At 43.2% G+C, this 15423-nt stretch overlaps 1 long non-coding RNA gene across 3 annotated transcripts in view; it reads right to left on the reverse strand.

Moving 5' to 3' along the window:
* Positions 1 to 15423, reverse strand: part of LOC135579886 (uncharacterized) — a 132575-nt gene that overhangs the window by 42886 nt on the left and 74266 nt on the right. For all 3 annotated transcript variants that reach the window (XR_010473763.1, XR_010473761.1, XR_010473762.1), the window contains 2 exons: positions 14670 to 14798; positions 1619 to 1735 (listed from right to left, as the gene is read on the reverse strand). This is a non-coding gene — a long non-coding RNA (uncharacterized LOC135579886). The remainder of the gene's footprint in view (positions 1 to 1618; positions 1736 to 14669; positions 14799 to 15423) is intronic.

Consider the following 15423-nt stretch of genomic DNA (forward strand, 5'->3'; position numbering starts at 1 on the left):
TGCATAGGATTGTGATCACTGCACAGCCTGAAGAACTGCATGAAAGCAAGGAAAGCTCCTTCTTCAACACAGGACAGGTGGTTGTAACATTTTCCTTCCTTTTTCTCGCTTACAAGACCTCAAATGCAGCTAGGGAGCTGGTGGAAGAGGCAGCTACTGCAGGGCAACACACTGCAGCCCACATATCTGTCACTGAGGGAAGCCAAACCTGAACAGTGCAAGTTAAACCGAATGGAGATACTAGCACTGATATTAATAAGAGATAAATGAAGCCCAGGAACTCAGCCCTACTTTACACAGAGTCAATGTTCACAGAAAACCAAAAGAGATTTACTTCCCTCCTGCTCTCTCCATTCTAGGACAGAAAAAGCAAAATTGGCATTTAGGAATAAGGTAACAAAAATCCCTTGTAGGTACAGAAGACAATTTCTTCTTAACATAATCAGTAAGAAAAAGAGCGCCCAAAACCTGCCTGAGCTTCAGCTGGTACAAGCCAAATACAATTACCGAAGTATTAGTCTAAATATAAAATAAGAGGAATAGTGCTGATGCAGCTGACAGCTGATATGGTTTGTTGAACCTGCATTAGTAACGGTGCAAGAGCTAAAGAAAAGCTACCTTGGATCCCCAGGCCCGGCTTCCTGCACAGAGCTGGACATCGGCAGATGTACCCTCTTAAAAAGTCAAACACCTTCTTTACATTTGGACTGGAAAAATGCAACACTGAATCACTCTCAGCCTCTCCTGCTGGACCTTTTCAGCCACCACATTTCTAGGGCTGCTTGAAAAATTTTAAGGGGAAGGAAAGCAGTAAGAACAATTTTAAAAGTCACAAGAGACTGGAAGCCTGGCAATTCAGTGTCCCTGCTGCATTTTTATTTTGCTTTAAAGAGAGTTGAAGGGTCTCAGCAGGACAGACTCCTCTCATCAGCTGTGGGCGACCCAGCTCAACTGGATGCAAGTCAGTCGCATGAATAGTTTCTTTAGCTGAATTATCACGTCTTGGATATCAGCCTAAATTCACACTGGGAAGTTTCTCAAAAAGCCGCAAAGTGAGTTGTGATCTCCCAGATCCCAAAACAGCATCACTAGACCATTCCCCTACCTGGAGCTCCTGCTCCTTTGTTCACAGAAAAGAAATGGGCCAATGGGCCCATCCGAAACCCATCAGGCTTCCAGCAGAAGACCTGATCAGGGTGACACCATCTCCCCAACGACAAAGCTCTCTCCCACTGTTTACATTAGTTTCTGTCAAACCATAAGCCTAAGATTTACTACACAATGTCCTACCTTATCATGGGTGTTCACAGTGAACAAGAAGGTTGGTTAGAAATGTGGGGTTTCAGTTTATTTTAAGAGAACATTTTAAGAACTGGTTGCAGGGTGGAGAAGAAGAGATAACTTCAGGATTCCACAGATTTTTCTCTGGCCTCAAAAGATAAATTACTATTTCCCTGTTGTCTTAAGGTTCCCCCTTTAACATTCACTGAGATTTTGAGACAGCTCCAACTGCAACAGTTGCATTATTTAGCTATTAAAAACACGCTTTCGGCAAGTAGCCATTGGCTAGAAAAAGCAAGAGAAGATATGACCAGGAAAATGTTGGCAAACAACTCACTGGCTCCGACATGTGAGAGGACAGCATATAAAGGCTCCAGCATGCTGGCATTTGGTTCTTCCATGGTCTGTCGGGCATCCTTTCCGGAAGAAGTTGTGTGGGGGACAAGTCAGGAAGCTGTAAAAAGCAAGAGATTTTCACTGGCAACAAGGAGAAGCAGCTTTGCTGTACAAAACACACAGTATCACTCAAACTCCAGTCCTACTTGCCCAAATCCTAGCTGATAGGTGGTTGATTCTAGCTTTCTTTCTGTCTGTGGGAAGGTGGCCTGAGTACATGTGGTGAAGAAGTGTTGTAATTCCTACTACGAGCTTGCCTCCACTTCACCGGGCTCCTGATAGGCGTCACAGCACTGAAAACCCCAAACTAGGGTGGGAAGTGCAGGACTCATCCTTGCTTTCTCTGTGTCCTAAACACGTAACTTGCTTTTTCATACATGAATCTATCTGATGGTTCTTGCGGGGAGAAGAAAGGAGACCTATAGCAAAGAAATCAGGTTATGTATCAGGATGAAGGGCTTGTGATAGGTTCTTATTCTGAAGAGCAAAATCAAATTTAAGTGAACTTGGCTTTATTCCTTCCTTTCTGTTATTTGCTGTTATCTTTAGCTTCAAAGAGTTTCCTGAATGGTGAAAAGGAAATATAAGGACTCCATGTAAAAGCTATGAAGAACCAGAATTAGAAATAATGGAGCTCTGGATTTTCAGTGCAAAGATGGTTCCAACCTGCATGCAAAAGCCTTTTTTTCCAAACTTTAAGTGTGGACCAGCCATGTAAGAACAAAAAACTTTGCTGAAAGACCACAAGAGCTCAACTTTCCAGTAAAAGTCACCCTTAACAATGGATCTACAGGGCAGGTCAACAATATTACTTGGATCCAGGTCTTAAAGACCTAAAAGATATTGAAGAACAATAGCAAGAGCAAGCAAATACAACTCTTGGTATGAGCTGTAAAGGCCTCTGGTTTGATCCCAGCTACAAGCCTGCAGCAAAGATGAAAAACAGCTCCTGGCACAGGATATTCAGTGCTTTTGCCAAAATCTGCAAGGTTTTTTTCCCTCCAGTTCAACACAGCCATGTTCCAGTTTCCCAAAATCCCAGCAGGCTACTTTAAGCCTGGCTAAGAAAGAAACATCATCTATGAAGCAAGTGCTGGAGGCATCTAGAAAGGTTGTTCACCCAACCACAGTCCTATGAAACAGGAGTGGCATTTCAGTAAGACTTCAAAGACTGCAGTTATCACAATGGCACCTCTTGAGAGGATCCCTTCTCCAGGGAATGAAGTCTCCTGCCCAAATCAGGACTCAGGAAGATGTGGCAGAAGCCAGGGTGTCAGTTGGAGTCAGAGAACCTCACAGAGTGCCTCATTTCATACTTGTATTTGAACATGAAGTGCACCAGAGTGCTTAATTTCACATTTTTAATTGGGGAAGGACTCCCATCATGACTCATGCCTCTCTCATCTGTTATTTTTGTCCACCTGCCTTTTATTTTCTTTCTGTCTCTTTACAGCCTCCCTTTCCAGCTGCTTAATATTATCACCTATGATTCTAATCCCTCCTTAACTGCTCACATAATCACCCCTTTGCTAGGGAACCTGGATTCATATCCTTTTATCAGTGGGTTATCCTTGTATTTACTGATCTCAGTTTGTTCCAGGGCATCCAATGGTTTCCAACATCCTGGAGCCTTCATTTGCTTTCACCTGTCCTTCTTTGCCACAGCACAAGAATGAAGTAAATAATTATCACCAGAACACATGTGATTAACTTAACCTCTTTGCTCAGAGATGGGATGCAGTTTTCATGACCAAGGGGTCATTTGAATTTACTGAATCCCATCTCACATGCTATGAGTGGGCTACAGCAGCAGTTTTGCTTTCATTGCAGTGTGTCTTCTTGCCACTTCAGTTGTGCAAATACATGGAGCAACCCAAAACTCACTCCCAAATAACTTAGCATGCAGGGTTTTGGCCATGCCAAAGTGACCATGAAACAGGGTGAAGTATTTTGGTGTCAGGAAGGAGTGCTGTGGCTCCAGGCACCAAGTCTCTCCTCCCGGACACACTCATCTGTGGCACCATTCCTGTCCACAGGTGACACACAAACTTTGGGTATGCAGCTGTGCTTACCCCATGAAATCTCTTTTGTTCCAGCTTCAGACAGGCTCAAAACATACGCTTTGCTTCCTAGGTCAGCCAGAACATTTTGATGGAGCAGTCACGTGTCCGTGATTTCACCGCTTACCCACCACATCCTGCTGTCACCAAGATTTCAAAGATGCCAGTGGGCAAGGACTTCTGCTATTCTCCCTTTTTTGTAAAAAATTTCCACTGACAGCCTTTCATTTAGAAAATTTCCTTGTTCCATAGCTCATAGCCAAACAGACCACTGCGGGAACCTACCCTGGCCTCATGCATCACACAAACCAGAGGACTTCCCTGCATCAGGCACAATAGTTTACATCTGACTACAGCATACAACCCAGGAAGGCATCAGAGATATGACAACACCAGTGCAAGCAGAGCACATGGATTCTGCATATGTGGTCTCTGAATGATGTTAGTGAATTACAGGCAAATGGAACTGCAACTGAAAAAAATACCTAATGATATGCAAGATGAAAATATTGCAGTGGATATTTCCAATTGTGATTTAACAGACTCCTCAAGAGAAAAGACAGAAGAGTGAAAGGACAAACATGCAGGGAATCTTCTCTAAGCACCAACAGGGTAAACAATCTTAAATTACTTTACGCATATGCCAAGAGCTCCTAAACAGATGCAAAGCTGCTCATCCAAAGGTACAGCTTAACAAAGCCCACAACAATAACTAAGCGTAAATGGAATGGAATGGAGCAGAAGACCAATCCATAAGATCCAACAGAGCTCCACCGATGGCTCCTGTGGCTTCTGCCCCTCTAGCTGGCAAGGAGCCACATCAGATACAATTTAAAGTTTGCATTTTGTTGATGATGGTTTCTCCCTGTAATTGCTTTCAAAACTGTAATCAAGAGCTTTGTCTTTCATTCAAGTAATAACTCTCCCTCCTCTTTTCTCTCCCCATGGAAATCTCGTCTAGCGCTAAAGTGCACTAAGATTAATCTGAAAAAAACAAGGTATATTGCTTCTCACATCCAAATAAAGGAATTTTAATGCAATCCAGGAGCAGCCTGAGAATTGTGAGAATGGGAATTACCTTCCTTGCTGTAGAATCAGTGGACACCTTCTGACAGTTTTTTTTTCCCGAGGTGATCCATCCCTATGTCTTCATCTTCTGGATTAAACTCTCTCATATCCAAAATTGTCTCCCCAGAGTGCTATTTATAGATTGGGAGCTAACCAACACTTGCTCTTCTTCCAAAGAAAGTCTGTGTTCCATTCATCTTCCCGTACCCTCTACCTTTTATTGCATCTTCAATTGAGAGTGTAATCTTACTGCTGATATTATAAGAAAAAAATTAGTCAAGGGGACCATGTTTAAAACAACAGGTTGAGATGGACAGAAATCCTCCAATATGGCCTGAATTGGATCCTACGAGATAGCTTAAAAGGAAGCATGGTTAGCTAAACACCAGCAGTAATGTAAATCATTGTTAAAGACCAAGAAAGAAAGTTCTGAATTTGGGGAAATTGTTTTCAGAGATGGTTCTAACTGGGAATCTCTAAACATTGGAATTTTGCAACATGCAGATGTTTTCTTTAAGTGGGGAATTTCTATTAGTCATTAATGTTAACATTTTCGTATGACTAGGTCAACAACACAATTATTCACCTACAGATCTGAGACAACACGAGGTTATATCAGTTTAACTTGCTTTAAATGACCAACTTTTAAAGGAAACTGAACTGTATTTTGGCTGCTCTCTGAGTGATTTGTGATTCATATGTCTGATTCACTCCCATGTCCAGTTCCTTTAGATACTGAGATATATTTCACTTCTCAAGAAATAGATGTGTCATTTCTCCTTTCAAAGGATATGAATCGGCTCAGGTCATCAGAATTGTATCTTTTACTGTAAATTAGTACAATGCACACATGCAGCTATGAAGGTAGCTCTGCACAGGTTCAGATTATTGGGGGAATAGGTGAGGAACAGAGAGTAAGTCCTCCACACTACCTTTAATCACAGCTTCTGTAAGACATGCAGGGTAACTGGTGGCTCAACGTAGGAGAGGAGAACACATGAGAACCTTTCATTGGCAAAATTCTACCTCTACCTGAGGCTTGGGAATGAAGCACATGTCAGAGCAACCCCAGTGCTGGCTGGACCTGCACAAGTCTGTCAGGCAAGCAGAGTCATCATTCTGTTCCAGCATCCACAGGGGTGATTCGAACTCACCCTGCAAACCACATTTTCTGTGCCATGTCCTCAGGAGAGCACCCCTCCCATGGGCTGTGATTAGGGCTCACCGCATGCAAACTGGAGGCTTAGCCAAGATGACAAGCCCAGAGCAACCCCAGACCATCCTGGCACCCTGTTCAAGGTATTGTCCAATGTCTTTCCTCTTAAGCAGCTTGTTCACAGCTTGTTTTTTTTCCAAACCAAGGGCTTGGTACTGTTTTAAAGTCAACCTAGCAGGGTGTAGAAGTCATGAAGCTGCTCATAGGGCAGCAGTGGAGCTCAGTGCAGGTATTCATGTGAGTTAACTACAGTCCTGACATCTTTTAATTCTGCACTGGGGCAACACCTGAAAAAAGATGTTTGTGATCCTTCAACAGGAGCTATATACACCACAAGGAAATTAAAACAGCCCTTTCTTCTGCTGGCTTTTATCTCATGACATAATTTATATAATTTTCTACTCAAAGTCCTCTGTGGACAGACAAAATCAAAAGTTTTTTTTCAGAAGGAAGGAGGAGACTGGATCCACCAAGAAAAACAAAGCCTCCTGTTATTTTTGTGGTTTGTTTTGCAAAGTACCTTCAAGTGAATGTCAGAACAGCAACAGGGCAAAATTATACCAAAAATATTCCTTATACCAACTGCCATGACACATTCTGCACAGCTACAGGACAAACACCTGGATGTGTCCTGCCCACAGGACACTAAGTTGTTAGCAAAGTGCATTTTACTGAGGCTTTATTTTCTGCAGCAATGTGTGAATATAAAAGGACCCAGCTTGATTAAGATATGCAAAGGTTTGCAACCAAAGATCCACTCTGGCACAAAAGCAACAAAAAAAGAAGATAGAGAGCAGAATTTTATTTTTTTTCCCTCAGAGAATAGGAGATAAAAGCAAACACTCTGTCACCATGCAGACCATCAACTGAGAAACCAGAGAGGTGCCACAGGAGAATTAGGCTGGGTTCATGATGCTGGTATATATACCCTCAATTTTGTCTCTGAAGAGTCACTCCAATGCAATCCGTCACCTCTGCCCATGTGTGGATCTGGGCCTTTGCAGCTCTGCCTCCTGCCTAAACCACACATAATTTCAGCACAACATTGTTAGCTGAGACCATGCAGATGGACACCACTGAATCCCAGAGTCCCAGTCTGCAACAATCCAGACCGCTAGAAACTACTGCTAATGACCTTAATCCTTGCTTGCATCAGGCGCCACACACCATGAGACACGGACAGGCCTCACTGTTATTCTTAAACCAAATCTCAGGTGGAATTTCCCATCCAGCAGCTTGATTTCCCAGTCCTCTGTGCATCCCCATTCAGGTTGCAACCTCATGGCTTATCTCAACCAAAACCTGCTCTCTGTAGTGAGGTAATATCTATAATATCAATTTCTAAACAGAGCCATGAATGAACAAGACATTAACTCTACCCTCTCAGAAAAAGAAATATTTTGCTTTCTATCATACTGTAACAAACACAGGTGGGCTCAGTGGGGAAATGCACCTCTGGGGATTTCTGGAGCAGCTACTATAGGTGATACTGAGAAGTCAACAGTCATGCACTGGTTTCAGCAGAGGTCAGGTGCCACCGCCTTTCAAAGCTGCCTGCAAAATAAAACCACTGTGGCAGGAAACCTACAAATTTGTTGAGTGCTCTGGGAGTGGAGATGATCAGGTGCAGCACTCTCAAAAGTCATACGACACCATGGTGACCTGCATATTCTCACTTTCCACCACCCTATGCTACCCTGCACACCAAACGTTCTTCCGTCTGCCTTGTGTCGATACTGATATCACACAAAGAGCAGCACAGGTGGGAGAGTTAGGTACTCAGAAGCTGGAAACGTCTGATCCGAGCTTTATCTGGGCAGCCATAATTCAGCTCACTAAGCAGGCTTTTTGGGCAATGTGAGGAGTCAGGTTACCAAAGGGCTGTATCAAAGCACATGTGCGAGATTACAGTGGCAACTATAAATCTGGCATTTCCTAGCATTCGAACGCTTGACTTCATCTACAAAAACTTAAACAGTTTCCTAGGTTTCCTTTGGGGCGGAGTAAGCAGAATTTAACACGTAAAAGCCACAGTGTGCTAGAAGCTCACATCACCAGCAACACATGAGCTCCAATTGGCATCCACTGGGACCCTTCATAGTACTTGCTCTGTAGGACACAACTGCTCCTACCCAGAGGATGTAGGATGCTGTGTTCAGGTTCTTTGGTGTGGTCCAGTCCCAGCCAATGGACCCCAGAGGAGACAGAGATCCCCCCCAGGGGACTGAAGTCAAGGGTCTTCCATACCTCCAAATCCACTGTTCAAAGAACACACCGTGTTGTGCATTTCTAAGGACAGAATCATGCCAACATGAAGCTATTTCCGCAGGATTTCAAAGTCCTTTTGAGCAACGCAAAATAGAAGAAGGAAATGGCAGGGTTTAAAGATGATTAACTGATGTCGCACACCACTTATGGGATGAAGAGAGGATTTTTCTCAAAGCCGAGGGTCATACCTCTGCTGTATGGGCAAAACATGCATCAAGAAAAGGACAAAAAGGCATTAGCACCTTTGACCCTCTCTTCCACCGACCTGGGAAGACACAGGACAGAGTAGTTTTGTAATGAGGTAGTCCAAGACCCAGCCTCAAGCTTTTGCTCTGACCTTGAGCAGCTTTTCAATCTCTGCTACATAGATCTAACACCAAATGAGTTTACATGGGAAGAGGTCTCTACAACTATCAGACACCTCCACATGCCTGTCTACCTTTCAGGCAGACCATGGCCCTCCATTCGTTTTCAGCCATAGTCCCCCAGGGACAGGTCCTGTGTTGCAAAACAACTCCAACAGCCTGGAAAATAATAATAATAATAAAAAAAAAAGAAACCAAACACATCTCTCCACTTTTTTATAAAAACACATGCAACCCCACAGTGGCAGCTGTCTCCAGATGACTATTTTTATGTGCTTTGCTTTGCCTCTGACTCTGTTCCCAGAGCTGCAGTCTGGGGCAGGCCAGACCCATCTCACAGGGGCATGGTTCCAATTTCCTAGGCACAGTCCACAGTAAATTGCTCCTTCATGGTCTGGCTGCTTGAAAGCGTCCCAATTAGATGACCGTGGAAGGAGAGAATGGCAGGGCTGTTCCCTCCTGAGGAACCCCTGAGCAGAGCTGCAAGAGGAGAAACACTTCTGAAGGTGGCTGGGATTTTATTTTTAAGAGGCTGTGGCTGCTTTAGGATAATACCCTCAGGGTTTTCACACCTGCTCCCTCATGTCTTTTTTGTTGTTGTTTTTGGTTTTTTTGCAAAGCCATGGATACCAGGCTCCTTCTTGCTGCTATTACTGGTAAGCCTGGATCTGGCTCCATGTTACTGGCATCATCTCCTGCCAGGAATCATCACAGCACTTCAGACCTTGCTAACTTGTCTCCCCATTCCCCTGAGACACAATCTTCTGCCTGCAAAGTGCTCCTAAGCAGAGCAGCGTGTGGGCAGCAGAGAATACAATGGCTTTTTGGCAGGGAAACGTTTCTGTCACTCCTTCGATTGGGACATGCCCTGGGGAGCTGGTGGCAGGGCTTTAGGTTAGGAGACAACATGACCTGGAGTCAGACTGCAGACAACATGACTTGGAGTTCTTTTGCATGGAAACAAATTGTGATGGTCACTCCTGCTTTCAGTAAGGAGGGGACAACCCAATCACGAAAGAAAAAAAAAATATTGACCATGAAATAGCTCCAGACACCATGAGACAAATTAACGAGAGACAAAAAATTAAAAATGAAAAAATAAAAAAAAAAAAAAATAGAGTTACACTTTGGGATGTTTTCCACTGGTGCGAGGATTCAGGTACACCTGGCCTTGGCAGTGAGTAGATACTCAGTTTTCCCAGATATCTGTTTACATTAGAAATACTAGAGAAAATGGGGAACATTTCAACTGTTCTAGGGCATATTCCAGCAGCACAAGGGAACAGGTCAAGGTTAGGGAATGCTTTATTCCCTGCCATGGGGTCGGTCAGGGTCAGCATTTCCCTACCTTGCTGGGGCACAAAAGTCTCTGTTCAAACTATCTCAGTGTCTAAGATGCACACAGTCTTTTTCTCCCCCACACAGTGATTACTCCAAAGCATGGAAGCCTAAAGCAAATAACTGCCCTATTCGCAACGATTTTATATGAGATTTGGACACCTCCCTCCTCAGCCTCCTTTGAACATCCACCCTTGCAGCTGGCCCCTGACCCTGGGAGCAGTTATGTTCCATCGCAGCCCACCACTGCTCTCCGGCACAGGTGAGAGGCTGTGTGAACAACGGGGAGCGAGCTCAGGAGAATTATTTTTAAACCCATTAAGGGAGTCACCTAGAGTTTTACGGTGCTCTGGTTTTAAAGCTCGGGAGAGCCTGCATTTGATGTGGAATATACAGCCTGCAGGCATCATTTCGCAAAGCGTTCACCTTTTACCCCATGCTGCCATGCCAGTCACCAGTTGTCTCACTTTGCTTTGATGTCTCCCACGCTAACATTGACAATACTGGTGGAAGAAATCCCAAGAGATATTCCATTACAAAAACAAGACCCAGAGATACAGCTGATGTCTTAAGATCATAAACATCCTAAGGCGAACCGGGAAATTTTCCAACTTCAAGGGCTCTTTGGTTTTTCTACTTTTCAACTCACCAATTTCACCCGGGAGCAACTTGCAGCAATGCTAATTGTATGTTTTCCCTGAGCTGTGCAAAGTTATAGGCCAATTATTTCTCTTCCAATCCTGTGATGCATCTGGATTGCTAAAATATTACAAGGTAAGAAGCCAAAATTTTTTTACCAAGCAACAAATCAGATTCATTCCTTAAAGTTAAAGAAAAAATATTATCAAAATATAAGCAAGGAAATGTATGGTAGAAGCAGTTTTATGCTGCCATTGGTTTCAGCAGGGAAAGAGTTAAGCTGATGCCAAACACTTCTGAAGATGAGGAAGCATGACGGGACTTTGCAGCAAAGCTACATACGCATTCTCTCTGCTATTAAAAATAGAGTAGCTGCGTGCAAGCTAACTGGTGGAGAAACACAACAATTTGTTCAGCTCTCTACAGCCTCCTGTTTCAGAGTTAACTGTGTCTGCTGTCTTTATAATCCCAAAATGCTGATATCCTTACAATTTAACTTTCAATTCATAAATTATATTTCTTCTGAGTAACAAGAACACAATTTTACTCACATAAAAAGTTTGGAAAGTCTACATTTTCTCATCTTAGCATCCTTTGGGACACAAAGGAGGGCCCCAGCTTCAAACAAGATCCAATTTGTAAAATGCACATGAACTTGCAGAATTAGATAGGATATTCACCTCCTTTCAAAACTTTAAGTTTGAAGAAGATAATCCTGGTCTTTTACACAAAACTAGGAAGCCAGCTCCTTACTTTGAATGAGAAATCCAGGTCTGCTTTAAGTGAAGATTCAGAATTTTAATTGTTACAGCTAAGTGATGGAGACGGGAGAGATAAGGTTTGTAAACCAGCACCTCCCAGATCTGTTTCCTGTGTTACACTAAGTGTCCTGAACTACTCTGATTTGCAGCCAAAGCCAGTCTATTGGACTTTTACAACTAGCATATAAATACAGTTCAGATTGTCCTAGGGTCAACCAGGACATGGTTTCTGCACGGTTAGCTGATCTAGAAAAGAAAACACATGGTATATGCTGTCAGACAGTGTCACTATGTACGCCAGTGTCTTTCTCACTTTGTCCCCAAACATTCCTGACTCCTATCACATGGTGCCATGATTGACTAGGGAACAGAAAAAAAATATGCAGAGCCTAGTTTTCACTATAGGTACAAGCTGCTTTACTGGAAAGCAGTCCCATTGGAAGCAAATAGCATGTGGTTTTAGTGACAGGAGAACAAACTGCCCACAACAGTGCTAAAGATGAATAATAGGAAAATATAATACAAATATTCTGTATCAATTAATATGGCACATAGCTAACAAAAAAACAACCACCTCTCTCTTCTCCAAGCTCATACTCTTTGGCTACAGCCCCTGATGCATTAACAACCTCAAATCCAGATACCAAGTTAATAAGCCTTCCCCCAGACATGCACAATTGGAAACACTAAGGCTCACCACCAAATTCTTCAAGGTTTTCTTAATAAAGGAGAAGGATTTGGCCACAAGAGCTTGCTAAAGCCACTCACCTATGACAGGACAACCCTATTTCAACATCCTATTTCCACTGAGCTCACAGTCACCAGTTGCTTCCCAGGTCAAACCAACAAAGATGTCAGGCTCCTTGTGTCAAGCCGCCCGCCCAACCCCAAAAAAAAACAACAACAAAAAAGAGACCCTTTCTCTCCCAGGGACAAGAAAAAGAAGAAAGGCCCAGATAATAAAAGCTTCAGCCCTTGGCCAACAGCAAGTCTGTTGGTCAGACCGATGAGAAGTCACAATACCAAACAGTACCATCGTGACATGACCTCTTGCTGCGTTGCAACGCTCTGTTGGCTATTACTTGGGCTCCAGCAGAAGAAAGACCAAAACAGGACATCTCTTGGAGGCCCAGAGGAGGGAATACTTGCCACCCACAGCATTTCCACCTGGGGATTCCGAGTGAGAGATCAGATTCTCTGCCAAATCAGTGCAACCCTGTTGAACCCAGTGATGCTATGCCAACGTGCATTTCATGTCCTGATAATTCCTTGGAATTTCCACTACAACCACGTATCAGTTGCTTCTCCTCTGTGATGACTCACTACAAAAAGCAGCGGTCAGCCAGACTCAGAGAGATGATTTGGAGGTGAAAAGCTTCTTAACCTACTTCGAAAACTCCACAGCCCTAAAACACACCATCTGAGATACAATATTTATATGCAGCTTATAGATCACAATAAAAGCAAGTAGGCCAAAAACATATCAGCTCTTTTACGTATCCTTGGCAAGGTTACAAGACAGCAATTCTTTTCCCTGGGACCTTTTACTTCCCTATAAATTCCAAGACCCACATTTAAAAGTGAATTGGCAGATGCAATTTTTTATTGTAAGGAAATTTGTTTTGCTTCAGCAATAGGCAAACATCTTCAGTCATAAACAATGAAAAGGAGGGTAGATTTCCACTGCAGCCAGCCTTAGTAGGCTAGCGGTATCCTTATGCAGGAAGAAAAGTTGGATTGTGTGGTGAACTACAAAGAAGTTCTGCAGAAAGCTGAATAACAGTTTTTGTCCGGAAACCCAAAAGTGCAGGCACTTTTGGAAGGTTATGGAATGTGTTACGAGTTGTAATCCTCCCAGCAGAACCTCAAAAGCCTTGGCTTGTTCTGCTCTTTTAAATTCAGAACTTGACAGCTATTTAACCAGAACCAAAAGCGTTAGAGGTGGAAAAGGCCTAGGGACTATCTAATCTATTCCATGACTTGAACAGAGAAGAGCAACATTAAAACTGTGCTGCAAGAGTGATGTGAAAATGCCTGCAGAAGAAAGAATCAGCAGAACCAGTGCTGGAAGTCCAAGGACAGACATTCCTCTTGGCTTCCAATTTGTTAATTAATCTTTTGGCTTGAGTAGCTGCTATGGTGTTACTCTTGACCAGAAGGATGATGGTTTTGTAATCTGTGCAACTTCAAGGCTGCCAATGAATGCCCACACATGAAGAATTAATCTTTCCAAGTGGTGTTAACTCACTCAGCAGGCTCCCAGATGGGGAAAAAAGGCAATGCCATTCATCCATTACCAAAACACGCATCTTTTATACTTTTATAGCAATGTTGCTTTGAGTCTTAAGAAACAAACTGTCAATAAATCACATCATAAAATATATCCAGACTGATGGTTTACAGGAAAGCTCAGCAATGTCAAGATGTCAAGATTTGGTTTTGGTGGTTTGGGGTTGGTTTGTTGTTTTTTTGTTTTGTTTGTTTGTTTTTCTTATAATCCATCTTAAAACAAAAAGTAATTTTCTTCTCATGCTGGAGATGGGACAGTTTATTGTGTGTGGATTAAAAGCCTCGCTCAAAGTTTAAGTATTTGAAGTTCTACCAGCTACTGGCAACTGAATTCCACCATCATCCCCTCCTTGTTTTATTGGTATTAATATATGTGTTTTGCAGGTCTGCTGTAAAATGGATTGTGATTTGCTGAACTTTTCACCCTACTTCTTCCAAAGGGCTGGGAGCTTTCAGGGGGACAGCTCAGTGCAGTTAATTGTCTACCAGTTATGAAGAGAGGATGATCTAGGTCTTGACCCATGACTTTCTGAGTCTACTGAATGATGGCTTAAAGATATAAAAGTCTCTTCCTCTGGTGGGGCAGGTAGCAAGAGGGTTGGATAGTGGAGGAAGAAAGTCAGGCAGAAGACCAATCCTGATAGATCTTAACCTTCTAAGGCAACAACACATTTAGAAAATTCCTCCAAACATACAACTTTAAGGATGGTGCCCTTCTCTCAGCTTACATAAAAACCTCTTCAGAAGAATGATGCTGGGACTGCAGCCAAGGAAAGTCATGGAATGAGATAATAGCAGCAGGAAATAGAGTAAGATCAAGCAAAGATTCACACACAGTTTGAAATCCATTCAGTTTCTGGCTGCCCTCAGCAACAGGTCACAGCAACTGGTGGACATGGGAAGACCATGCCATCCTATGCTGCATACTTAGAGTCTCCCCAGTATCTTCCTTCTTGGACATACAAGCAAAATACTGATAAAATCTCACATCTTGTTTGATCCTTTTCAGTCCTCAGTGGCCTGAAGCAGTTTTTTTCACATGCAGGATCTCCAGTGCTCACAGATGACCTTGATGCCGTAGGCTGAAGCTCCTTCATCTGCACAGTACCCTTCCCACCTGCCAGAGTAACATGCATATCAAAACAAGAGCAAAAGTCTGCTTTCTGGCACATGAGACATTTAATTCAAACTGGTCCCAACCATAAGACTCAGGTGAAAATCCAAGGCCTTTTGCAGCCATCTAGATTGAACTGCAAGAAAATTCAGTTCTTCCCTGCATTATGCCTCTCTGATGGGAACTTTGGTATCTCAGCACAACATCAGCTCAGACACAAGTCTCCTGGAAGGACTCAACACCTTTCCTTGGATGTCCCACTGGCTCCTACTGACATCTATCTCTTCAGGAATAGGGAGGTTTGACTCCACACTGGAATCCTATTAAGGCAGAATCAAACTCATTTTCTGTGTCACTCACATTCCTTGATCTTCAAACGGGGAGAGCAGCTTTGCTTTCAAAGCCAGCTTTGGGTGTGCTGAAACATTGCAGTCAGTGGCAGGGGGGGCTTGGTTAATACCACACATTACAGAAAAAAGGCAGCCCATCACTGAAGCCCATGGTGTCACTGAAGCGCCTCAAAATGTGGATCGGGAGGCTTTGACTTGAACACCTGAGCTAAATACACAGTGAACTGAAGCTTTCACGCACGGAATATCTGCAAGCAAATGGCTACTGCCTCTGGAGC

The sequence above is a fragment of the Columba livia genome, chromosome 7 (genome assembly GCF_036013475.1).
Source record: "Columba livia isolate bColLiv1 breed racing homer chromosome 7, bColLiv1.pat.W.v2, whole genome shotgun sequence".
Classification (NCBI taxonomy): domain Eukaryota; kingdom Metazoa; phylum Chordata; class Aves; order Columbiformes; family Columbidae; genus Columba; species Columba livia.